Below are 27,030 nucleotides of genomic sequence, written 5' to 3' on the forward strand. Positions count from 1 at the left end.
TGCAGAGAAGGGTAATACAGGGGGTATTCCTGCAGAGAAGGTAATACAGGGGGTATTCCTGCAGAGAAGGATAATACAGGGGGTATTCCTGCAGAGAAGGATAATACAGGCGGTATTCCTGCAGAGAAGGATAATACAGGGTGTATTCCTGCAGAGAAGGATAATACAGGGGGTATTCCTTCAGAGAAGGTGTAGGATACAGGTGGTATTCCTGCAGAGAAGGATAATACAGGGGGTATTCCTGCAGAGAAGGATAATACAGGCGTATTCCTGCAGAGAAGGATAATACAGGGGGTATTCTGCAGAGAAGGTAATACAGGGGGTATTCCTGCAGAGAAGGATAATACAGGGATATTCCTGCAGAGAAGGATAATACAGGGGTATTCCTGCAGAGAAGGATAATACAGGGGGTATTCCTGCAGAGAAGGGTAATACAGGGGGTATTCTGCAGAGAAGGGTAATACAGGGGATATTCCTGCAGAGAAGGATAATACAGGGGGTGTTCCTGCAGAGAAGGATAATCCAGGGGGTGTTCCTGCAGAGAAGGATAATACAGGGGATGTTCCTGCAGAGAAGGATAATACAGGGTTGTTCCTGCAGAGAAGGATAATACAGGGGGTATTCCTGCAGAGAAGGATAATACAGGGGGTATTTCTGCAGAGAAGGATAATACAGGGGGTATTCCTGCAGAGAAGGATACTACAGGGGTATTCCTGCAGAGAAGGATAATACAGGGGGTATTCCTTCAGAGAAGGATAATACAGGGGGTATTCCTGCAGAGAAGGATAATACATAGGGTATTCCTGCAGAGAAGGATAATACGGGGTATTCCTGCAGAGAAGGATAATACAGGTGGTATTCCTGCAGAGAAGGATAATACAGGGGGTATTCCTGCAGAGAAGGGTAATACAGGGGGTATTCCTGCAGAGAAGGATAATACAGGGGTATTCCTGTAGAGAAGGATAATACAGGGGGTATTCTGCAGAGAAGGATAATACAGGGGGTATTCCTGCAGAGAAGGTTAATACAAGGGGTATTCCTGCAGAGAAGGATAATACAGGGGGTATTCCTGCAGAGAAGGATAATACAGGTGGTATTCCTGCAGAGAAGGATAATACAGGGGGTATTCCTGCAGAGAAGGATAATACAGGGGGTATTCCTGCAGAGAAGGATAACACAGGGGGTATTCCTGCAGAGAAGGATAACACAGGGGGTATTCCTGCAGAGAAGGATAACACAGGGGGTATTCCTGCAGAGAAGGATAATACAGGGGGTATTCCTGCAGAGAAGGATAATACAGGGGGTATTCCTGCAGAGAAGGATAATACAGGGGGTATTCCTGCAGAGAAGGATAATATTCCTGCAGAGAAGGATAATACAGGAGGTATTCCTGCAGAGAAGGATAATACAGGCGGTATTCCTGCAGAGAAGGATAATACAGGCGGTATTCCTGCAGAGAAGGATAATACAGGCGGTATTCATGCAGAGAAGGATAATACAGGCGGTATTCCTGCAGAGAAGGATAATACAGGGGGTATTCCTGCAGAGAAGGATAATACAGGGGTATTCCTGCAGAGAAGGATAATACAGGGGGTATTCCTGCAGAGAAGGATAATACAGGGGGTATTCCTGCAGAGAAGGATAATACAGGGGTATTCCTGCAGAGAAGGATAATACATGCGGTATTCCTGCAGAGAAGGATAATACAGGGGGTATTCCTGCAGAGAAGGATAATACATGCGGTATTCCTGCAGAGAAGGATAATACAGGGGGTATTCCTGCAGAGAAGGATAATACAGGCGGTATTCCTGCAGAGAAGGATAATACAGGCGGTATTCCTGCAGAGAAGGATAATACAGGCGGTATTCCTGCAGAGAATGATAATACATGTGGTATTCCTGCAGAGAAGGATAATACAGGCGGTATTCCTGCAGAGAAGGATAATACAGGGGGTATTCCTGCAGAGAAGGATAATACAGGTGGAATTCCTGCAGAGAAGGATAATACAGGCGGTATTCCTGCAGAGAAGGATAATACAGGGGGTATTCCTGCAGAGAATGATAATACAGAGGGTATTCCTGCAGAGAAGGATAATACAGGGGGTATTCCTGCAGAGAAGGATAATACAGGGCGTATTCCTGCAGAGAAGTATAATACAGGCGGTATTCCTGCAGAGAAGGATAATACAGGGGGTATTCCTGCAGAGAAGGATAATACATGCGGTATTCCTGCAGAGAAGGATAATACAGGGGGTATTCCTGCAGAGAAGGATAATACAGGCGGTATTCCTGCAGAGAAGGATAATACAGGCGGTATTCCTGCAGAGAAGGATAATACAGGCGGTATTCCTGCAGAGAATGATAATACATGTGGTATTCCTGCAGAGAAGGATAATACAGGCGGTATTCCTGCAGAGAAGGATAATACAGGGGGTATTCCTGCAGAGAAGGATAATACAGGTGGAATTCCTGCAGAGAAGGATAATACAGGCGGTATTCCTGCAGAGAAGGATAATACAGGGGGTATTCCTGCAGAGAATGATAATACAGGGGGTATTCCTGCAGAGAAGGATAATACAGGGGGTATTCCTGCAGAGAAGGATAATACAGGGCGTATTCCTGCAGAGAAGTATAATACAGGCGGTATTCCTGCAGAGAAGGATAATACAGGGGGTATTCCTGCAGAGAAGGATAATACAGGGGGTATTCCTGCAGAGAAGGATAATACAGGGGGTATTCCTGCAGAGAAGGATAATACAGGCGGTATTCCTGCAGAGAAGGATAATACAGGGGGTATTCCTGCAGAGAAGGATAATACAGGGGGTATTCCTGCAGAGAAGGATAATACATGGGGTATTCCGGCAGAGAAGGATAATACAGGGGGTATTCCGGCAGAGAAGGATAATACAGGGGGTATTCCTGCAGAGAAGGATAATACAGGCGGTATTCCTGCAGAGAAGGATAATACAGGGGGTATTCCTGCAGAGAAGGATAATACAGGGGGTATTCCTGCAGAGAAGGATAATACAGGGGTTATTCCTGCAGAGACGGATAATACAGGCGGTATTCCTGCAGAGAAGGATAATACCGGCGGTATTCCTGCAGAGAAGGATAATACAGGCGGTATTCCTGCAGAGAAGGATTATACAGGGGGTATTCCTGCAGAGAAGGATAATACAGGCGGTATTCCTGCAGAGAAGGATTATAGAGGGGGTATTCCTGCAGAGAAGGATAATACAGGCGGTATTCCTGCAGAGAAGGATAATGCAGGCGGTATTCCTGCAGAGAAGGATTATACAGGGGGTATTCCTGCAGAGAAGGATAACACAGGGGGTATTCCTGCAGAGAAGGATAATGCAGGCGGTATTCCTGCAGAGAAGGATAATACAGGGTGTATTCCTGCAGAGAAGGATAATACAGTGGGTATTCCTGCAGAGAAGGATAATACAGGGGGTATTCCTGCAGAGAAGGATAATACAGGGGGTATTCCTGCAGAGAAGGATAATAAAGGTGGTATTCCTGCAGAGAAGGATAATACAGGGGGTATTCCTGCAGAGAAGGATAATACAGGTGGTATTCCTGCAGAGAAGGATAATACAGGGGGTATTCCTGCAGAGAAGGATAATACAGGGGGTATTCCTGCAGAGAAGGATAATACAGGGGGTATTCCTGCAGAGAAGGATAATACAGGGGGTATTCCTGCAGAGAAGGATAATACAGGGTGTATTCCTGCAGAGAAGGATAATACAGGGCGTATTCCTGCAGAGAAGGATAATACAGGCGGTATTCCTGCAGAGAAGGATAATACAGGGGGTATTCCTGCAGAGAAGGATAATACAGGGGGTATTCCTGCAGAGAAGGATAATACAGGGGGTATTCCTGCAGAGAAGGATAATACAGGGTGTATTCCTGCAGAGAAGGATAATACAGGGGGTATTCCTGCAGAGAAGGATAATACAGGGGGTATTCCTGCAGAGAAGGATAATACAGGGGGTATTCCTGCAGAGAAGGATAATACAGGTGGTATTCCTGCAGAGAAGGATAATACAGGGGGTATTCCTGCAGAGAAGGATAATACAGGGGGTATTCCTGAAGAGAAGGATAATACAGGGGGTATTCCTGCAGAGAAGGATAATACAGGCGGTATTCCTGCAGAGAAGGATAATACAGGTGGTATTCCTGCAGAGAAGGATAATACAGGGGGTATTCCTGCAGAGAAGGATAATACAGGTGGTATTCCTGCAGAGAAGGATAATACAGGGGGTATTCCTGCAGAGAAGGATAATACAGGGGGTATTCCTGCAGAGAAGGATAATACAGGGGGTATTCCTGCAGAGAAGGATAATACAGGCGGTGTTCCTGCAGAGAAGGATAATACAGGGGGTATTCCTGCAGAGAAGGATAATACAGGGGGTATTCCTGCAGAGAAGGATAATACAGGGGGTATTCCTGCAGAGAAGGATAATACAGGGGGTATTCCTGCAGAGAAGGATAATACAGGGGGTATTCCTGCAGAGAAGGATAATACAGGGGGTATTCCTGCAGAGAAGGATAATACAGGGGGTATTCCTGCAGAGAAGGATGATACAGGGTGTATTCCTGCAGAGAAGGATAATACAGGGGGTATTCCTGCAGAGAAGGATAATACGGGGTATTCCTGCAGAGAAGGATAATACAGGGGGTATTCCTGCAGAGAAGGATAATACATGCGGTATTCCTGCAGAGAAGGATAATACAGGGGGTATTCCTGCAGAGAAGGATAATACATGCGGTATTCCTGCAGAGAAGGATAATACAGGGGCTATTCCTGCAGAGAAGGATAATACAGGCGGTATTCCTGCAGAGAAGGATAATACAGGCGGTATTCCTGCAGAGAAGGATAATACAGGCGGTATTCCTGCAGAGAATGATAATACATGTGGTATTCCTGCAGAGAAGGATAATACAGGCGGTATTCCTGCAGAGAAGGATAATACAGGGGGTATTCCTGCAGAGAAGGATAATACAGGTGGAATTCCTGCAGAGAAGGATAATACAGGCGGTATTCCTGCAGAGAAGGATAATACAGGGGGTATTCCTGCAGAGAATGATAATACAGGGGGTATTCCTGCAGAGAAGGATAATACAGGGGGTATTCCTGCAGAGAAGGATAATACAGGGCGTATTCCTGCAGAGAAGTATAATACAGGCGGTATTCCTGCAGAGAAGGATAATACAGGGGGTATTCCTGCAGAGAAGGATAATACAGGGGGTATTCCTGCAGAGAAGGATAATACAGGGGGTATTCCTGCAGAGAAGGATAATACAGGCGGTATTCCTGCAGAGAAGGATAATACAGGGGGTATTCCTGCAGAGAAGGATAATACAGGGGGTATTCCTGCAGAGAAGGATAATACATGGGGTATTCCGGCAGAGAAGGATAATACAGGGGGTATTCCGGCAGAGAAGGATAATACAGGGGGTATTCCTGCAGAGAAGGATAATACAGGCGGTATTCCTGCAGAAAAGGATAATACAGGGGGTATTCCTGCAGAGAAGGATAATACAGGGTGTATTCCTGCAGAGAAGGATAATACAGTGGGTATTCCTGCAGAGAAGGATAATACAGGGGGTATTCCTGCAGAGAAGGATAATACAGGGGGTATTCCTGCAGAGAAGGATAATACAGGGGGTATTCCTGCAGAGAAGGATAATACAGGGGGTATTCCTGCAGAGAAGGATAATACAGGGGGTATTCCTGCAGAGAAGGATAATACAGGGGGTATTCCTGCAGAGAAGGATAATACAGGGGGTATTCCTGCAGAGAAGGATAATACAGGGGGTATTCCTGTAGAGAAGGATAATACAGGGGGTATTCCTGCAGAGAAGGATAATACAGGGGGTATTCCTGCAGAGAAGGTTAATACAAGGGGTATTCCTGCAGAGAAGGATAATACAGGGGGTATTCCTGCAGAGAAGGATAATACAGGTGGTATTCCTGCAGAGAAGGATAATACAGGGGGTATTCCTGCAGAGAAGGATAATACAGGGGGTATTCCTGCAGAGAAGGATAACACAGGGGGTATTCCTGCAGAGAAGGATAACACAGGGGGTATTCCTGCAGAGAAGGATAACACAGGGGGTATTCCTGCAGAGAAGGATAATACAGGGGGTATTCCTGCAGAGAAGGATAATACAGGGGGTATTCCTGCAGAGAAGGATAATACAGGGGGTATTCCTGCAGAGAAGGATAATATTCCTGCAGAGAAGGATAATACAGGAGGTATTCCTGCAGAGAAGGATAATACAGGCGGTATTCCTGCAGAGAAGGATAATACAGGCGGTATTCCTGCAGAGAAGGATAATACAGGCGGTATTCATGCAGAGAAGGATAATACAGGCGGTATTCCTGCAGAGAAGGATAATACAGGGGGTATTCCTGCAGAGAAGGATAATACAGGGGGTATTCCTGCAGAGAAGGATAATACAGGGGGTATTCCTGCAGAGAAGGATAATACAGGGGGTATTCCTGCAGAGAAGGATAATACAGGGGGTATTCCTGCAGAGAAGGATAATACATGCGGTATTCCTGCAGAGAAGGATAATACAGGCGGTATTCCTGCAGAGAAGGATTATAGAGGGGGTATTCCTGCAGAGAAGGATAATACAGGCGGTATTCCTGCAGAGAAGGATAATGCAGGCGGTATTCCTGCAGAGAAGGATTATACAGGGGGTATTCCTGCAGAGAAGGATAATACAGGCGGTATTCCTGCAGAGAATGATAATACAGGGGGTATTCCTGCAGAGAATGATAATACAGGGGGTATTCCTGCAGAGAAGGATAATACAGGGGGTATTCCTGCAGAGAAGGATAATACAGGGCGTATTCCTGCAGAGAAGTATAATACAGGCGGTATTCCTGCAGAGAAGGATAATACAGGGGGTATTCCTGCAGAGAAGGATAATACAGGGGGTATTCCTGCAGAGAAGGATAATACAGGGGGTATTCCTGCAGAGAAGGATAATACAGGCGGTATTCCTGCAGAGAAGGATAATACAGGGGGTATTCCTGCAGAGAAGGATAATACAGGGGGTATTCCTGCAGAGAAGGATAATACATGGGGTATTCCGGCAGAGAAGGATAATACAGGGGGTATTCCGGCAGAGAAGGATAATACAGGGGGTATTCCTGCAGAGAAGGATAATACAGGCGGTATTCCTGCAGAAAAGGATAATACAGGGGGTATTCCTGCAGAGAAGGATAATACAGGGGGTATTCCTGCAGAGAAGGATAATACAGGGGGTATTCCTGCAGAGACGGATAATACAGGCGGTATTCCTGCAGAGAAGGATAATACCGGCGGTATTCCTGCAGAGAAGGATAATACAGGCGGTATTCCTGCAGAGAAGGATTATACAGGGGGTATTCCTGCAGAGAAGGATAATACAGGCGGTATTCCTGCAGAGAAGGATTATAGAGGGGGTATTCCTGCAGAGAAGGATAATACAGGCGGTATTCCTGCAGAGAAGGATAATGCAGGCGGTATTCCTGCAGAGAAGGATTATACAGGGGGTATTCCTGCAGAGAAGGATAACACAGGGGGTATTCCTGCAGAGAAGGATAATGCAGGCGGTATTCCTGCAGAGAAGGATAATACAGGGTGTATTCCTGCAGAGAAGGATAATACAGTGGGTATTCCTGCAGAGAAGGATAATACAGGGGGTATTCCTGCAGAGAAGGATAATACAGGGGGTATTCCTGCAGAGAAGGATAATAAAGGTGGTATTCCTGCAGAGAAGGATAATACAGGGGGTATTCCTGCAGAGAAGGATAATACAGGGGGTATTCCTGCAGAGAAGGATAATACAGGGGGTATTCCTGCAGAGAAGGATAATACAGGGGGTATTCCTGCAGAGAAGGATAATACAGGGGGTATTCCTGCAGAGAAGGATAATACAGGGGGTATTCCTGCAGAGAAGTATAATACAGGGGGTATTCCTGCAGAGAAGGTTAATACAGGGGGTATTCCTGCAGAGAAGGATAATACAGGGGGTATTCCTGCAGAGAAGGATAATACAGGGGGTATTCCTGCAGAGAAGGATAATACAGGGGGTATTCCTGCAGAGAAGGATAATACAGGGGGTATTCCTGCAGAGAAGGATAATACAGGGGGTATTCCTGCAGAGAAGGATAATACAGCGGGTATTCCTGCAGAGAAGGGTAATACAGGGGGTATTCCTGCAGAGAAGGATAATACAGGGGGTATTCCTGCAGAGAAGGGTAATACAGGGGGTATTCCTGCAGAGAAGGATAATACAGGGGGTATTCCTGTAGAGAAGGATAATACAGGGGGTATTCCTGCAGAGAAGGATAATACAGGGGGTATTCCTGCAGAGAAGGTTAATACAAGGGGTATTCCTGCAGAGAAGGATAATACAGGGGGTATTCCTGCAGAGAAGGATAATACAGGTGGTATTCCTGCAGAGAAGGATAATACAGGGGGTATTCCTGCAGAGAAGGATAATACAGGGGGTATTCCTGCAGAGAAGGATAACACAGGGGGTATTCCTGCAGAGAAGGATAACACAGGGGGTATTCCTGCAGAGAAGGATAACACAGGGGGTATTCCTGCAGAGAAGGATAATACAGGGGGTATTCCTGCAGAGAAGGATAATACAGGGGGTATTCCTGCAGAGAAGGATAATACAGGGGGTATTCCTGCAGAGAAGGATAATATTCCTGCAGAGAAGGATAATACAGGAGGTATTCCTGCAGAGAAGGATAATACAGGCGGTATTCCTGCAGAGAAGGATAATACAGGCGGTATTCCTGCAGAGAAGGATAATACAGGCGGTATTCATGCAGAGAAGGATAATACAGGCGGTATTCCTGCAGAGAAGGATAATACAGGGGGTATTCCTGCAGAGAAGGATAATACAGGGGGTATTCCTGCAGAGAAGGATAATACAGGGGGTATTCCTGCAGAGAAGGATAATACAGGGGGTATTCCTGCAGAGAAGGATAATACAGGGGGTATTCCTGCAGAGAAGGATAATACATGCGGTATTCCTGCAGAGAAGGATAATACAGGCGGTATTCCTGCAGAGAAGGATAATACATGGGGTATTCCGGCAGAGAAGGATAATACAGGGGGTATTCCGGCAGAGAAGGATAATACAGGGGGTATTCCTGCAGAGAAGGATAATACAGGCGGTATTCCTGCAGAAAAGGATAATACAGGGGGTATTCCTGCAGAGAAGGATAATACAGGGGGTATTCCTGCAGAGAAGGATAATACAGGGGGTATTCCTGCAGAGACGGATAATACAGGCGGTATTCCTGCAGAGAAGGATAATACCGGCGGTATTCCTGCAGAGAAGGATAATACAGGCGGTATTCCTGCAGAGAAGGATTATACAGGGGGTATTCCTGCAGAGAAGGATAATACAGGCGGTATTCCTGCAGAGAAGGATTATAGAGGGGGTATTCCTGCAGAGAAGGATAATACAGGCGGTATTCCTGCAGAGAATGATAATACAGGGGGTATTCCTGCAGAGAAGGATAATACAGGGGGTATTCCTGCAGAGAAGGATAATACAGGGCGTATTCCTGCAGAGAAGTATAATACAGGCGGTATTCCTGCAGAGAAGGATAATACAGGGGGTATTCCTGCAGAGAAGGATAATACAGGGGGTATTCCTGCAGAGAAGGATAATACAGGGGGTATTCCTGCAGAGAAGGATAATACAGGCGGTATTCCTGCAGAGAAGGATAATACAGGGGGTATTCCTGCAGAGAAGGATAATACAGGGGGTATTCCTGCAGAGAAGGATAATACATGGGGTATTCCGGCAGAGAAGGATAATACAGGGGGTATTCCGGCAGAGAAGGATAATACAGGGGGTATTCCTGCAGAGAAGGATAATACAGGCGGTATTCCTGCAGAAAAGGATAATACAGGGGGTATTCCTGCAGAGAAGGATAATACAGGGGGTATTCCTGCAGAGAAGGATAATACAGGGGGTATTCCTGCAGAGACGGATAATACAGGCGGTATTCCTGCAGAGAAGGATAATACCGGCGGTATTCCTGCAGAGAAGGATAATACAGGCGGTATTCCTGCAGAGAAGGATTATACAGGGGGTATTCCTGCAGAGAAGGATAATACAGGCGGTATTCCTGCAGAGAAGGATTATAGAGGGGGTATTCCTGCAGAGAAGGATAATACAGGCGGTATTCCTGCAGAGAAGGATAATGCAGGCGGTATTCCTGCAGAGAAGGATTATACAGGGGGTATTCCTGCAGAGAAGGATAACGCAGGGGGTATTCCTGCAGAGAAGGATAATGCAGGCGGTATTCCTGCAGAGAAGGATAATACAGGGTGTATTCCTGCAGAGAAGGATAATACAGTGGGTATTCCTGCAGAGAAGGATAATACAGGGGGTATTCCTGCAGAGAAGGATAATACAGGGGGTATTCCTGCAGAGAAGGATAATAAAGGTGGTATTCCTGCAGAGAAGGATAATACAGGGGGTATTCCTGCAGAGAAGGATAATACAGGTGGTATTCCTGCAGAGAAGGATAATACAGGGGGTATTCCTGCAGAGAAGGATAATACAGGGGGTATTCCTGCAGAGAAGGATAATACAGGGGGTATTCCTGCAGAGAAGGATAATACAGGGGGTATTCCTGCAGAGAAGGATAATACAGGGGGTATTCCTGCAGAGAAGGATAATACAGGGGGTATTCCTGCAGAGAAGGATAATACAGGGGGTATTCCTGCAGAGAAGGATAATACAGGGGGTATTCCTGCAGAGAAGGATAATACAGGGGGTATTCCTGCAGAGAAGGATAATACAGGGGGTATTCCTGCAGAGAAGGATAATACAGGGGGTATTCCTGCAGAGAAGGATAATACAGGGGGTATTCCTGCAGAGAAGGATAATACAGGGGGTATTCCTGCAGAGAAGGATAATACAGGGGGTATTCCTGCAGAGAAGGATAATACAGGGGGTATTCCTGCAGAGAAGGATAATACAGGGGGTATTCCTGCAGAGAAGGATAATACAGGGGGTATTCCTGCAGAGAAGTATAATACAGGGGGTATTCCTGCAGAGAAGGTTAATACAGGGGGTATTCCTGCAGAGAAGGATAATACAGGGGGTATTCCTGCAGAGAAGGATAATACAGGGGGTATTCCTGCAGAGAAGGATAATACAGGGGGTATTCCTGCAGAGAAGGATAATACAGGGGGTATTCCTGCAGAGAAGGATAATACAGGGGGTATTCCTGCAGAGAAGGATAATACAGGGGGTATTCCTGCAGAGAAGGATAATACAGCGGGTATTCCTGCAGAGAAGGGTAATACAGGGGGTATTCCTGCAGAGAAGGATAATACAGGGGGTATTCCTGCAGAGAAGGGTAATACAGGGGGTATTCCTGCAGAGAAGGATAATACAGGGGGTATTCCTGTAGAGAAGGATAATACAGGGGGTATTCCTGCAGAGAAGGATAATACAGGGGGTATTCCTGCAGAGAAGGTTAATACAAGGGGTATTCCTGCAGAGAAGGATAATACAGGGGGTATTCCTGCAGAGAAGGATAATACAGGTGGTATTCCTGCAGAGAAGGATAATACAGGGGGTATTCCTGCAGAGAAGGATAATACAGGGGGTATTCCTGCAGAGAAGGATAACACAGGGGGTATTCCTGCAGAGAAGGATAACACAGGGGGTATTCCTGCAGAGAAGGATAACACAGGGGGTATTCCTGCAGAGAAGGATAATACAGGGGGTATTCCTGCAGAGAAGGATAATACAGGGGGTATTCCTGCAGAGAAGGATAATACAGGGGGTATTCCTGCAGAGAAGGATAATATTCCTGCAGAGAAGGATAATACAGGAGGTATTCCTGCAGAGAAGGATAATACAGGCGGTATTCCTGCAGAGAAGGATAATACAGGGTGTATTCCTGCAGAGAAGGATAATACAGTGGGTATTCCTGCAGAGAAGGATAATACAGGGGGTATTCCTGCAGAGAAGGATAATACAGGGGGTATTCCTGCAGAGAAGGATAATAAAGGTGGTATTCCTGCAGAGAAGGATAATACAGGGGGTATTCCTGCAGAGAAGGATAATACAGGTGGTATTCCTGCAGAGAAGGATAATACAGGGGGTATTCCTGCAGAGAAGGATAATACAGGGGGTATTCCTGCAGAGAAGGATAATACAGGGGGTATTCCTGCAGAGAAGGATAATACAGGGGGTATTCCTGCAGAGAAGGATAATACAGGGTGTATTCCTGCAGAGAAGGATAATACAGGGCGTATTCCTGCAGAGAAGGATAATACAGGCGGTATTCCTGCAGAGAAGGATAATACAGGGGGTATTCCTGCAGAGAAGGATAATACAGGGGGTATTCCTGCAGAGAAGGATAATACAGGGGGTATTCCTGCAGAGAAGGATAATACAGGGTGTATTCCTGCAGAGAAGGATAATACAGGGGGTATTCCTGCAGAGAAGGATAATACAGGGGGTATTCCTGCAGAGAAGGATAATACAGGGGGTATTCCTGCAGAGAAGGATAATACAGGTGGTATTCCTGCAGAGAAGGATAATACATGGGGTATTCCTGCAGAGAAGGATAATACAGGGGGTATTCCTGAAGAGAAGGATAATACAGGGGGTATTCCTGCAGAGAAGGATAATACAGGCGGTATTCCTGCAGAGAAGGATAATACAGGTGGTATTCCTGCAGAGAAGGATAATACAGGGGGTATTCCTGCAGAGAAGGATAATACAGGTGGTATTCCTGCAGAGAAGGATAATACAGGGGGTATTCCTGCAGAGAAGGATAATACAGGGGGTATTCCTGCAGAGAAGGATAATACAGGGGGTATTCCTGCAGAGAAGGATAATACAGCGGGTATTCCTGCAGAGAAGGGTAATACAGGGGGTATTCCTGCAGAGAAGGATAATACAGGGGGTATTCCTGCAGAGAAGGGTAATACAGGGGGTATTCCTGCACAGAAGGGTAATACAGGGGGTATTCCTGCAGAGAAGGGTAATACAGGGGGTATTCCTGCAGAGAAGGGTAATACAGGGGGTATTCCTGCAGAGAAGGATAATACAGGGGGTATTCCTGCAGAGAAGGATAATACAGGGGGTATTCCTGCAGAGAAGGATAATACAGGGGGTATTCCTGCAGAGAAGGATAATACAGGGGGTATTCCTGCAGAGACGGATAATACAGGCGGTATTCCTGCAGAGAAGGATAATACCGGCGGTATTCCTGCAGAGAAGGATAATACAGGCGGTATTCCTGCAGAGAAGGATTATACAGGGCGTATTCCTGCAGAGAAGGATAATACAGGCGGTATTCCTGCAGAGAAGGATAATACAGGGGGTATTCCTGCAGAGAAGGATAATACAGGGGGTATTCCTGCAGAGAAGGATAATACAGGGGGTATTCCTGCAGAGAAGGATAATACAGGGTGTATTCCTGCAGAGAAGGATAATACAGGGGGTATTCCTGCAGAGAAGGATAATACAGGGGGTATTCCTGCAGAGAAGGATAATACAGGGGGTATTCCTGCAGAGAAGGATAATACAGGTGGTATTCCTGCAGAGAAGGATAATACATGGGGTATTCCTGCAGAGAAGGATAATACAGGGGGTATTCCTGAAGAGAAGGATAATACAGGGGGTATTCCTGCAGAGAAGGATAATACAGGCGGTATTCCTGCAGAGAAGGATAATACAGGCGGTATTCCTGCAGAGAAGGATAATACAGGGGGTATTCCTGCAGAGAAGGATAATACAGGTGGTATTCCTGCAGAGAAGGATAATACAGGGGGTATTCCTGCAGAGAAGGATAATACAGGGGGTATTCCTGCAGAGAAGGATAATACAGGGGGTATTCCTGCAGAGAAGGATAATACAGCGGGTATTCCTGCAGAGAAGGGTAATACAGGGGGTATTCCTGCAGAGAAGGATAATACAGGGGGTATTCCTGCAGAGAAGGGTAATACAGGGGGTATTCCTGCACAGAAGGGTAATACAGGGGGTATTCCTGCAGAGAAGGGTAATACAGGGGGTATTCCTGCAGAGAAGGGTAATACAGGGGGTATTCCTGCAGAGAAGGATAATACAGGGGGTATTCCTGCAGAGAAGGATAATACAGGGGGTATTCCTGCAGAGAAGGATAATACAGGGGGTATTCCTGCAGAGAAGGATAATACAGGGGGTATTCCTGCAGAGACGGATAATACAGGCGGTATTCCTGCAGAGAAGGATAATACCGGCGGTATTCCTGCAGAGAAGGATAATACAGGCGGTATTCCTGCAGAGAAGGATTATACAGGGGGTATTCCTGCAGAGAAGGATAATACAGGCGGTATTCCTGCAGAGAAGGATTATAGAGGGGGTATTCCTGCAGAGAAGGATAATACAGGCGGTATTCCTGCAGAGAAGGATAATGCAGGCGGTATTCCTGCAGAGAAGGATTATACAGGGGGTATTCCTGCAGAGAAGGATAACACAGGGGGTATTCCTGCAGAGAAGGATAATGCAGGCGGTATTCCTGCAGAGAAGGATAATACAGGGTGTATTCCTGCAGAGAAGGATAATACAGTGGGTATTCCTGCAGAGAAGGATAATACAGGGGGTATTCCTGCAGAGAAGGATAATACAGGGGGTATTCCTGCAGAGAAGGATAATAAAGGTGGTATTCCTGCAGAGAAGGATAATACAGGGGGTATTCCTGCAGAGAAGGATAATACAGGTGGTATTCCTGCAGAGAAGGATATACAGGGGGTATTCCTGCAGAGAAGGATAATACAGGGGGTATTCCTGCAGAGAAGGATAATACAGGGGGTATTCCTGCAGAGAAGGATAATACAGGGGGTATTCCTGCAGAGAAGGATAATACAGGGTGTATTCCTGCAGAGAAGGATAATACAGGGCGTATTCCTGCAGAGAAGGATAATACAGGCGGTATTCCTGCAGAGAAGGATAATGCAGGCGGTATTCCTGCAGAGAAGGATTATACAGGGGGTATTCCTGCAGAGAAGGATAACACAGGGGGTATTCCTGCAGAGAAGGATAATACAGGGGGTATTCCTGCAGAGAAGGATTATACAGGGGATGTTCCTGCAGAGAAGGATAATACAGGGGTTGTTCCTGCAGAGAAGGATAATACAGGGGGTATTCCTGCAGAGAAGGATAATACAGGGGGTATTTCTGCAGAGAAGGATAATACAGGGGGTATTCCTGCAGAGAAGGATACTACAGGGGGTATTCCTGCAGAGAAGGATAATACAGGGGGTATTCCTTCAGAGAAGGATAATACAGGGGGTATTCCTGCAGAGAAGGATAATACATAGGGTATTCCTGCAGAGAAGGATAATACGGGGTATTCCTGCAGAGAAGGATAATACAGGTGGTATTCCTGCAGAGAAGGATAATACAGGGGGTATTCCTGCAGAGAAGGGTAATACAGGGGGTATTCCTGCAGAGAAGGATAATACAGGGGGTATTCCTGTAGAGAAGGATAATACAGGGGGTATTCCTGCAGAGAAGGATAATACAGGGGGTATTCCTGCAGAGAAGGTTAATACAAGGGGTATTCCTGCAGAGAAGGATAATACAGGGGGTATTCCTGCAGAGAAGGATAATACAGGTGGTATTCCTGCAGAGAAGGATAATACAGGGGGTATTCCTGCAGAGAAGGATAATACAGGGGGTATTCCTGCAGAGAAGGATAACACAGGGGGTATTCCTGCAGAGAAGGATAACACAGGGGGTATTCCTGCAGAGAAGGATAACACAGGGGGTATTCCTGCAGAGAAGGATAATACAGGGGGTATTCCTGCAGAGAAGGATAATACAGGGGGTATTCCTGCAGAGAAGGATAATATTCCTGCAGAGAAGGATAATACAGGAGGTATTCCTGCAGAGAAGGATAATACAGGCGGTATTCCTGCAGAGAAGGATAATACAGGCGGTATTCCTGCAGAGAAGGATAATACAGGCGGTATTCATGCAGAGAAGGATAATACAGGCGGTATTCCTGCAGAGAAGGATAATACAGGGGGTATTCCTGCAGAGAAGGATAATACAGGGGGTATTCCTGCAGAGAAGGATAATACAGGGGGTATTCCTGCAGAGAAGGATAATACAGGGGGTATTCCTGCAGAGAAGGATAATACAGGGGGTATTCCTGCAGAGAAGGATAATACATGCGGTATTCCTGCAGAGAAGGATAATACAGGGGGTATTCCTGCAGAGAAGGATAATACATGCGGTATTCCTGCAGAGAAGGATAATACAGGGGGTATTCCTGCAGAGAAGGATAATACAGGCGGTATTCCTGCAGAGAAGGATAATACAGGCGGTATTCCTGCAGAGAAGGATAATACAGGCGGTATTCCTGCAGAGAATGATAATACATGTGGTATTCCTGCAGAGAAGGATAATACAGGCGGTATTCCTGCAGAGAAGGATAATACAGGGGGTATTCCTGCAGAGAAGGATAATACAGGTGGAATTCCTGCAGAGAAGGATAATACAGGCGGTATTCCTGCAGAGAAGGATAATACAGGGGGTATTCCTGCAGAGAATGATAATACAGAGGGTATTCCTGCAGAGAAGGATAATACAGGGGGTATTCCTGCAGAGAAGGATAATACAGGGCGTATTCCTGCAGAGAAGTATAATACAGGCGGTATTCCTGCAGAGAAGGATAATACAGGGGGTATTCCTGCAGAGAAGGATAATACATGCGGTATTCCTGCAGAGAAGGATAATACAGGGGGTATTCCTGCAGAGAAGGATAATACAGGCGGTATTCCTGCAGAGAAGGATAATACAGGCGGTATTCCTGCAGAGAAGGATAATACAGGCGGTATTCCTGCAGAGAATGATAATACATGTGGTATTCCTGCAGAGAAGGATAATACAGGCGGTATTCCTGCAGAGAAGGATAATACAGGGGGTATTCCTGCAGAGAAGGATAATACAGGTGGAATTCCTGCAGAGAAGGATAATACAGGCGGTATTCCTGCAGAGAAGGATAATACAGGGGGTATTCCTGCAGAGAATGATAATACAGGGGGTATTCCTGCAGAGAAGGATAATACAGGGGGTATTCCTGCAGAGAAGGATAATACAGGGCGTATTCCTGCAGAGAAGTATAATACAGGCGGTATTCCTGCAGAGAAGGATAATACAGGGGGTATTCCTGCAGAGAAGGATAATACAGGGGGTATTCCTGCAGAGAAGGATAATACAGGGGGTATTCCTGCAGAGAAGGATAATACAGGCGGTATTCCTGCAGAGAAGGATAATACAGGGGGTATTCCTGCAGAGAAGGATAATACAGGGGGTATTCCTGCAGAGAAGGATAATACATGGGGTATTCCGGCAGAGAAGGATAATACAGGGGGTATTCCGGCAGAGAAGGATAATACAGGGGGTATTCCTGCAGAGAAGGATAATACAGGCGGTATTCCTGCAGAGAAGGATAATACAGGGGGTATTCCTGCAGAGAAGGATAATACAGGGGGTATTCCTGCAGAGAAGGATAATACAGGGGTTATTCCTGCAGAGACGGATAATACAGGCGGTATTCCTGCAGAGAAGGATAATACCGGCGGTATTCCTGCAGAGAAGGATAATACAGGCGGTATTCCTGCAGAGAAGGATTATACAGGGGGTATTCCTGCAGAGAAGGATAATACAGGCGGTATTCCTGCAGAGAAGGATTATAGAGGGGGTATTCCTGCAGAGAAGGATAATACAGGCGGTATTCCTGCAGAGAAGGATAATGCAGGCGGTATTCCTGCAGAGAAGGATTATACAGGGGGTATTCCTGCAGAGAAGGATAACACAGGGGGTATTCCTGCAGAGAAGGATAATGCAGGCGGTATTCCTGCAGAGAAGGATAATACAGGGTGTATTCCTGCAGAGAAGGATAATACAGTGGGTATTCCTGCAGAGAAGGATAATACAGGGGGTATTCCTGCAGAGAAGGATAATACAGGGGGTATTCCTGCAGAGAAGGATAATAAAGGTGGTATTCCTGCAGAGAAGGATAATACAGGGGGTATTCCTGCAGAGAAGGATAATACAGGTGGTATTCCTGCAGAGAAGGATAATACAGGGGGTATTCCTGCAGAGAAGGATAATACAGGGGGTATTCCTGCAGAGAAGGATAATACAGGGGGTATTCCTGCAGAGAAGGATAATACAGGGGGTATTCCTGCAGAGAAGGATAATACAGGGTGTATTCCTGCAGAGAAGGATAATACAGGGCGTATTCCTGCAGAGAAGGATAATACAGGCGGTATTCCTGCAGAGAAGGATAATACAGGGGGTATTCCTGCAGAGAAGGATAATACAGGGGGTATTCCTGCAGAGAAGGATAATACAGGGGGTATTCCTGCAGAGAAGGATAATACAGGGTGTATTCCTGCAGAGAAGGATAATACAGGGGGTATTCCTGCAGAGAAGGATAATACAGGGGGTATTCCTGCAGAGAAGGATAATACAGGGGGTATTCCTGCAGAGAAGGATAATACAGGTGGTATTCCTGCAGAGAAGGATAATACAGGGGGTATTCCTGCAGAGAAGGATAATACAGGGGGTATTCCTGCAGAGAAGGATAATACAGGGGGTATTCCTGCAGAGAAGGATAATACAGGGGGTATTCCTGCAGAGAAGGATAATACAGGCGGTATTCCTGCAGAGAAGGATAATACAGGGGGTATTCCTGCAGAGAAGGATAATACAGGGGGTATTCCTGCAGAGAAGGATAATACATGGGGTATTCCGGCAGAAAAGGATAATACAGGGGGTATTCCGGCAGAGAAGGATAATACAGGGGGTATTCCTGCAGAGAAGGATAATACAGGCGGTATTCCTGCAGAGAAGGATAATACAGGGGGTATTCCTGCAGAGAAGGATAATACAGGGGGTATTCCTGCAGAGAAGGATAATACAGGGGTTATTCCTGCAGAGACGGATAATACAGGCGGTATTCCTGCAGAGAAGGATAATACCGGCGGTATTCCTGCAGAGAAGGATAATACAGGCGGTATTCCTGCAGAGAAGGATTATACAGGGGGTATTCCTGCAGAGAAGGATAATACAGGCGGTATTCCTGCAGAGAAGGATTATAGAGGGGGTATTCCTGCAGAGAAGGATAATACAGGCGGTATTCCTGCAGAGAAGGATAATGCAGGCGGTATTCCTGCAGAGAAGGATTATACAGGGGGTATTCCTGCAGAGAAGGATAACACAGGGGGTATTCCTGCAGAGAAGGATAATGCAGGCGGTATTCCTGCAGAGAAGGATAATACAGGGTGTATTCCTGCAGAGAAGGATAATACAGTGGGTATTCCTGCAGAGAAGGATAATACAGGGGGTATTCCTGCAGAGAAGGATAATACAGGGGGTATTCCTGCAGAGAAGGATAATAAAGGTGGTATTCCTGCAGAGAAGGATAATACAGGGGGTATTCCTGCAGAGAAGGATAATACAGGTGGTATTCCTGCAGAGAAGGATAATACAGGGGGTATTCCTGCAGAGAAGGATAATACAGGGGGTATTCCTGCAGAGAAGGATAATACAGGGGGTATTCCTGCAGAGAAGGATAATACAGGGGGTATTCCTGCAGAGAAGGATAATACAGGGTGTATTCCTGCAGAGAAGGATAATACAGGGCGTATTCCTGCAGAGAAGGATAATACAGGCGGTATTCCTGCAGAGAAGGATAATACAGGGGGTATTCCTGCAGAGAAGGATAATACAGGGGGTATTCCTGCAGAGAAGGATAATACAGGGGGTATTCCTGCAGAGAAGGATAATACAGGGTGTATTCCTGCAGAGAAGGATAATACAGGGGGTATTCCTGCAGAGAAGGATAATACAGGGGGTATTCCTGCAGAGAAGGATAATACAGGGGGTATTCCTGCAGAGAAGGATAATACAGGTGGTATTCCTGCAGAGAAGGATAATACAGGGGGTATTCCTGCAGAGAAGGATAATACAGGGGGTATTCCTGAAGAGAAGGATAATACAGGGGGTATTCCTGCAGAGAAGGATAATACAGGCGGTATTCCTGCAGAGAAGGATAATACAGGTGGTATTCCTGCAGAGAAGGATAATACAGGGGGTATTCCTGCAGAGAAGGATAATACAGGTGGTATTCCTGCAGAGAAGGATAATACAGGGGGTATTCCTGCAGAGAAGGATAATACAGGGGGTATTCCTGCAGAGAAGGATAATACAGGGGGTATTCCTGCAGAGAAGGATAATACAGGCGGTGTTCCTGCAGAGAAGGATAATACAGGGGGTGTTCCTGCAGAGAAGGATAATACAGGGGGTATTCCTGCAGAGAAGGATAATACAGGGGGTATTCCTGCAGAGAAGGATAATACAGGGGGTATTCCTGCAGAGAAGGATAATACAGGGGGTATTCCTGCAGAGAAGGATAATACAGGGGGTATTCCTGCAGAGAAGGATAATACAGGGGGTATTCCTGCAGAGAAGGATGATACAGGGTGTATTCCTGCAGAGAAGGATAATACAGGGGGTATTCCTGCAGAGAAGGATGATACAGGGTGTATTCCTGCAGAGAAGGATAATACAGGGGGTATTCCTGCAGAGAAGGATAATACAGGGGGTATTCCTGCAGAGAAGGATAATACAGGGGGTATTCCTGCAGAGAAGGATAATACAGGGTGTATTCCTGCAGAGAAGGATAATACAGGGGGTATTCCTGCAGAGAAGGATAATACAGGGGGTATTCCTGCAGAGAAGGATAATACAGGGGGTATTCCTGCAGAGAAGGATAATACAGGTGGTATTCCTGCAGAGAAGGATAATACAGGGGGTATTCCTGCAGAGAAGGATAATACAGGGGGTAATCCTGCAGAGAAGGATAATACAGGGGGTATTCCTGCAGAGAAGGATAATACAGGGGGTATTCCTGCAGAGAAGGATAATACAGGGGGTATTCCTGCAGAGAAGGATAATACAGGGGGTATTCCTGCAGAGAAGGATAATACAGGGGGTATTCCTGCAGAGAAGGATAATACAGGGGGTATTCTTGCAGAGAAGGATAATACAGGGGGTATTCCTGCAGAGAAGGATAATACAGGGGGTATTCCTGCAGAGAAGGGTAATACAGGGGGTATTCCTGCAGAGAAGGGTAATACAGGGGGTAATCCTGCAGAGAAGGATAATACAGGGGGTATTCCTGCAGAGAAGGATAATACAGGGGGTATTCCTGCAGAGAAGGGTAATACAGGGGGTATTCCTGCAGAGAAGGGTAATACAGGGGGTATTCCTGCAGAGAAGGATAATACAGGGGGTATTCCTGCAGAGAATGATAATACAGAGGGTATTCCTGCAGAGAAGGATAATACAGGGGGTATTCCTGCAGAGAAGGATAATACAGGGCGTATTCCTGCAGAGAAGTATAATACAGGCGGTATTCCTGCAGAGAAGGATAATACAGGGGGTATTCCTGCAGAGAAGGATAATACATGCGGTATTCCTGCAGAGAAGGATAATACAGGGGGTATTCCTGCAGAGAAGGATAATACAGGCGGTATTCCTGCAGAGAAGGATAATACAGGCGGTATTCCTGCAGAGAAGGATAATACAGGCGGTATTCCTGCAGAGAATGATAATACATGTGGTATTCCTGCAGAGAAGGATAATACAGGCGGTATTCCTGCAGAGAAGGATAATACAGGGGGTATTCCTGCAGAGAAGGATAATACAGGTGGAATTCCTGCAGAGAAGGATAATACAGGCGGTATTCCTGCAGAGAAGGATAATACAGGGGGTATTCCTGCAGAGAATGATAATACAGGGGGTATTCCTGCAGAGAAGGATAATACAGGGGGTATTCCTGCAGAGAAGGATAATACAGGGCGTATTCCTGCAGAGAAGTATAATACAGGCGGTATTCCTGCAGAGAAGGATAATACAGGGGGTATTCCTGCAGAGAAGGGTAATACAGGGGGTATTCCTGCAGAGAAGGGTAATACAGGGGGTATTCCTGCAGAGAAGGGTAATACAGGGGGTATTCCTGCAGAGAAGGATAATACAGGCGGTATTCCTGCAGAAAAGGATAATACAGGGGGTATTCCTGCAGAGAAGGATAATACAGGGGGTATTCCTGCAGAGAATGATAATACAGAGGGTATTCCTGCAGAGAAGGATAATACAGGGGGTATTCCTGCAGAGAAGGATAATACAGGGCGTATTCCTGCAGAGAAGTATAATACAGGCGGTATTCCTGCAGAGAAGGATAATACAGGGGGTATTCCTGCAGAGAAGGATAATACATGCGGTATTCCTGCAGAGAAGGATAATACAGGGGGTATTCCTGCAGAGAAGGATAATACAGGCGGTATTCCTGCAGAGAAGGATAATACAGGCGGTATTCCTGCAGAGAAGGATAATACAGGCGGTATTCCTGCAGAGAATGATAATACATGTGGTATTCCTGCAGAGAAGGATAATACAGGCGGTATTCCTGCAGAGAAGGATAATACAGGGGGTATTCCTGCAGAGAAGGATAATACAGGTGGAATTCCTGCAGAGAAGGATAATACAGGCGGTATTCCTGCAGAGAAGGATAATACAGGGGGTATTCCTGCAGAGAAGGATAATACAGGGGGTATTCCTGCAGAGAAGGATAATACAGGGGTTATTCCTGCAGAGACGGATAATACAGGCGGTATTCCTGCAGAGAAGGATAATACCGGCGGTATTCCTGCAGAGAAGGATAATACAGGCGGTATTCCTGCAGAGAAGGATTATACAGGGGGTATTCCTGCAGAGAAGGATAATACAGGCGGTATTCCTGCAGAGAAGGATTATAGAGGGGGTATTCCTGCAGAGAAGGATAATACAGGCGGTATTCCTGCAGAGAAGGATTATACAGGGGGTATTCCTGCAGAGAAGGATAATACAGGCGGTATTCCTGCAGAGAAGGATTATAGAGGGGGTATTCCTGCAGAGAAGGATAATACAGGCGGTATTCCTGCAGAGAAGGATAATGCAGGCGGTATTCCTGCAGAGAAGGATTATACAGGGGGTATTCCTGCAGAGAAGGATAACACAGGGGGTATTCCTGCAGAGAAGGATAATGCAGGCGGTATTCCTGCAGAGAAGGATAATACAGGGTGTATTCCTGCAGAGAAGGATAATACAGTGGGTATTCCTGCAGAGAAGGATAATACAGGGGGTATTCCTGCAGAGAAGGATAATACAGGGGGTATTCCTGCAGAGAAGGATAATACAGGCGGTATTCCTGCAGAGAAGGATAATACAGGCGGTATTCCTGCAGAGAATGATAATACATGTGGTATTCCTGCAGAGAAGGATAATACAGGCGGTATTCCTGCAGAGAAGGATAATACAGGGGGTATTCCTGCAGAGAAGGATAATACAGGTGGAATTCCTGCAGAGAAGGATAATACAGGCGGTATTCCTGCAGAGAAGGATAATACAGGGGGTATTCCTGCAGAGAATGATAATACAGGGGGTATTCCTGCAGAGAAGGATAATACAGGGGGTATTCCTGCAGAGAAGGATAATACAGGGCGTATTCCTGCAGAGAAGTATAATACAGGCGGTATTCCTGCAGAGAAGGATAATACAGGGGGTATTCCTGCAGAGAAGGATAATACAGGGGGTATTCCTGCAGAGAAGGATAATACAGGGGGTATTCCTGCAGAGAAGGATAATACAGGCGGTATTCCTGCAGAGAAGGATAATACAGGGGGTATTCCTGCAGAGAAGGATAATACAGGGGGTATTCCTGCAGAGAAGGATAATACATGGGGTATTCCGGCAGAGAAGGATAATACAGGGGGTATTCCGGCAGAGAAGGATAATACAGGGGGTATTCCTGCAGAGAAGGATAATACAGGCGGTATTCCTGCAGTGAAGGATAATACAGGGGGTATTCCTGCAGAGAAGGATAATACAGGGGGTATTCCTGCAGAGAAGGATAATACAGGGGTTATTCCTGCAGAGACGGATAATACAGGCGGTATTCCTGCAGAGAAGGATAATACCGGCGGTATTCCTGCAGAGAAGGATAATACAGGCGGTATTCCTGCAGAGAAGGATTATACAGGGGGTATTCCTGCAGAGAAGGATAATACAGGCGGTATTCCTGCAGAGAAGGATTATAGAGGGGGTATTCCTGCAGAGAAGGATAATACAGGCGGTATTCCTGCAGAGAAGGATAATGCAGGCGGTATTCCTGCAGAGAAGGATTATACAGGGGGTATTCCTGCAGAGAATGATAATACAGGGGGTATTCCTGCAGAGAAGGATAATACAGGGGGTATTCCTGCAGAGAAGGATAATACAGGGCGTATTCCTGCAGAGAAGTATAATACAGGCGGTATTCCTGCAGAGAAGGATAATACAGGGGGTATTCCTGCAGAGAAGGATAATACAGGGGGTATTCCTGCAGAGAAGGATAATACAGGGGGTATTCCTGCAGAGAAGGATAATACAGGCGGTATTCCTGCAGAGAAGGATAATACAGGGGGTATTCCTGCAGAGAAGGATAATACAGGGGGTATTCCTGCAGAGAAGGATAATACATGGGGTATTCCGGCAGAGAAGGATAATACAGGGGGTATTCCGGCAGAGAAGGATAATACAGGGGGTATTCCTGCAGAGAAGGATAATACAGGCGGTATTCCTGCAGAGAAGGATAATACAGGGGGTATTCCTGCAGAGAAGGATAATACAGGGGGTATTCCTGCAGAGAAGGATAATACAGGGGTTATTCCTGCAGAGACGGATAATACAGGCGGTATTCCTGCAGAGAAGGATAATACCGGCGGTATTCCTGCAGAGAAGGATAATACAGGCGGTATTCCTGCAGAGAAGGATTATACAGGGGGTATTCCTGCAGAGAAGGATAATACAGGCGGTATTCCTGCAGAGAAGGATTATAGAGGGGGTATTCCTGCAGAGAAGGATAATACAGGCGGTATTCCTGCAGAGAAGGATAATGCAGGCGGTATTCCTGCAGAGAAGGATTATACAGGGGGTATTCCTGCAGAGAAGGATAACACAGGGGGTATTCCTGCAGAGAAGGATAATGCAGGCGGTATTCCTGCAGAGAAGGATAATACAGGGTGTATTCCTGCAGAGAAGGATAATACAGTGGGTATTCCTGCAGAGAAGGATAATACAGGGGGTATTCCTGCAGAGAAGGATAATACAGGGGGTATTCCTGCAGAGAAGGATAATAAAGGTGGTATTCCTGCAGAGAAGGATAATACAGGGGGTATTCCTGCAGAGAAGGATAATACAGGTGGTATTCCTGCAGAGAAGGATAATACAGGGGGTATTCCTGCAGAGAAGGATAATACAGGGGGTATTCCTGCAGAGAAGGATAATACAGGGGGTATTCCTGCAGAGAAGGATAATACAGGGGGTATTCCTGCAGAGAAGGATAATACAGGGTGTATTCCTGCAGAGAAGGATAATACAGGGCGTATTCCTGCAGAGAAGGATAATACAGGCGGTATTCCTGCAGAGAAGGATAATACAGGGGGTATTCCTGCAGAGAAGGATAATACAGGGGGTATTCCTGCAGAGAAGGATAATACAGGGGGTATTCCTGCAGAGAAGGATAATACAGGGTGTATTCCTGCAGAGAAGGATAATACAGGGGGTATTCCTGCAGAGAAGGATAATACAGGGGGTATTCCTGCAGAGAAGGATAATACAGGGGGTATTCCTGCAGAGAAGGATAATACAGGTGGTATTCCTGCAGAGAAGGATAATACAGGGGGTATTCCTGCAGAGAAGGATAATACAGGGGGTATTCCTGCAGAGAAGGATAATACAGGGGGTATTCCTGCAGAGAAGGATAATACAGGGGGTATTCCTGCAGAGAAGGATAATACAGGCGGTATTCCTGCAGAGAAGGATAATACAGGGGGTATTCCTGCAGAGAAGGATAATACAGGGGGTATTCCTGCAGAGAAGGATAATACATGGGGTATTCCGGCAGAGAAGGATAATACAGGCGGTATTCCTGCAGAGAAGGATAATACAGGGGGTATTCCTGCAGAGAAGGATAATACATGCGGTATTCCTGCAGAGAAGGATAATACAGGGGGTATTCCTGCAGAGAAGGATAATACAGGCGGTATTCCTGCAGAGAAGGATAATACAGGGGGTATTCCTGCAGAGAAGGATAATACAGGGGGTATTCCTGCAGAGAAGGATAATACAGGGGGTATTCCTGCAGAGAAGGATAATACAGGCGGTATTCCTGCAGAGAAGGATAATACAGGGGGTATTCCTGCAGAGAAGGATAATACAGGGGGTATTCCTGCAGAGAAGGATAATACATGGGGTATTCCGGCAGAGAAGGATAATACAGGGGGTATTCCGGCAGAGAAGGATAATACAGGGGGTATTCCTGCAGAGAAGGATAATACAGGCGGTATTCCTGCAGAGAAGGATAATACAGGGGGTATTCCTGCAGAGAAGGATAATACAGGGGGTATTCCTGCAGAGAAGGATAATACAGGGGTTATTCCTGCAGAGACGGATAATACAGGCGGTATTCCTGCAGAGAAGGATAATACCGGCGGTATTCCTGCAGAGAAGGATAATACAGGCGGTATTCCTGCAGAGAAGGATTATACAGGGGGTATTCCTGCAGAGAAGGATAATACAGGCGGTATTCCTGCAGAGAAGGATTATAGAGGGGGTATTCCTGCAGAGAAGGATAATACAGGCGGTATTCCTGCAGAGAAGGATAATGCAGGCGGTATTCCTGCAGAGAAGGATTATACAGGGGGTATTCCTGCAGAGAAGGATAACACAGGGGGTATTCCTGCAGAGAAGGATAATGCAGGCGGTATTCCTGCAGAGAAGGATAATACAGGGTGTATTCCTGCAGAGAAGGATAATACAGTGGGTATTCCTGCAGAGAAGGATAATACAGGGGGTATTCCTGCAGAGAAGGATAATACAGGGGGTATTCCTG

The sequence above is a fragment of the Ascaphus truei genome, chromosome 17, assembly GCF_040206685.1.
Source record: "Ascaphus truei isolate aAscTru1 chromosome 17, aAscTru1.hap1, whole genome shotgun sequence".
Lineage (NCBI taxonomy): Eukaryota > Metazoa > Chordata > Amphibia > Anura > Ascaphidae > Ascaphus > Ascaphus truei.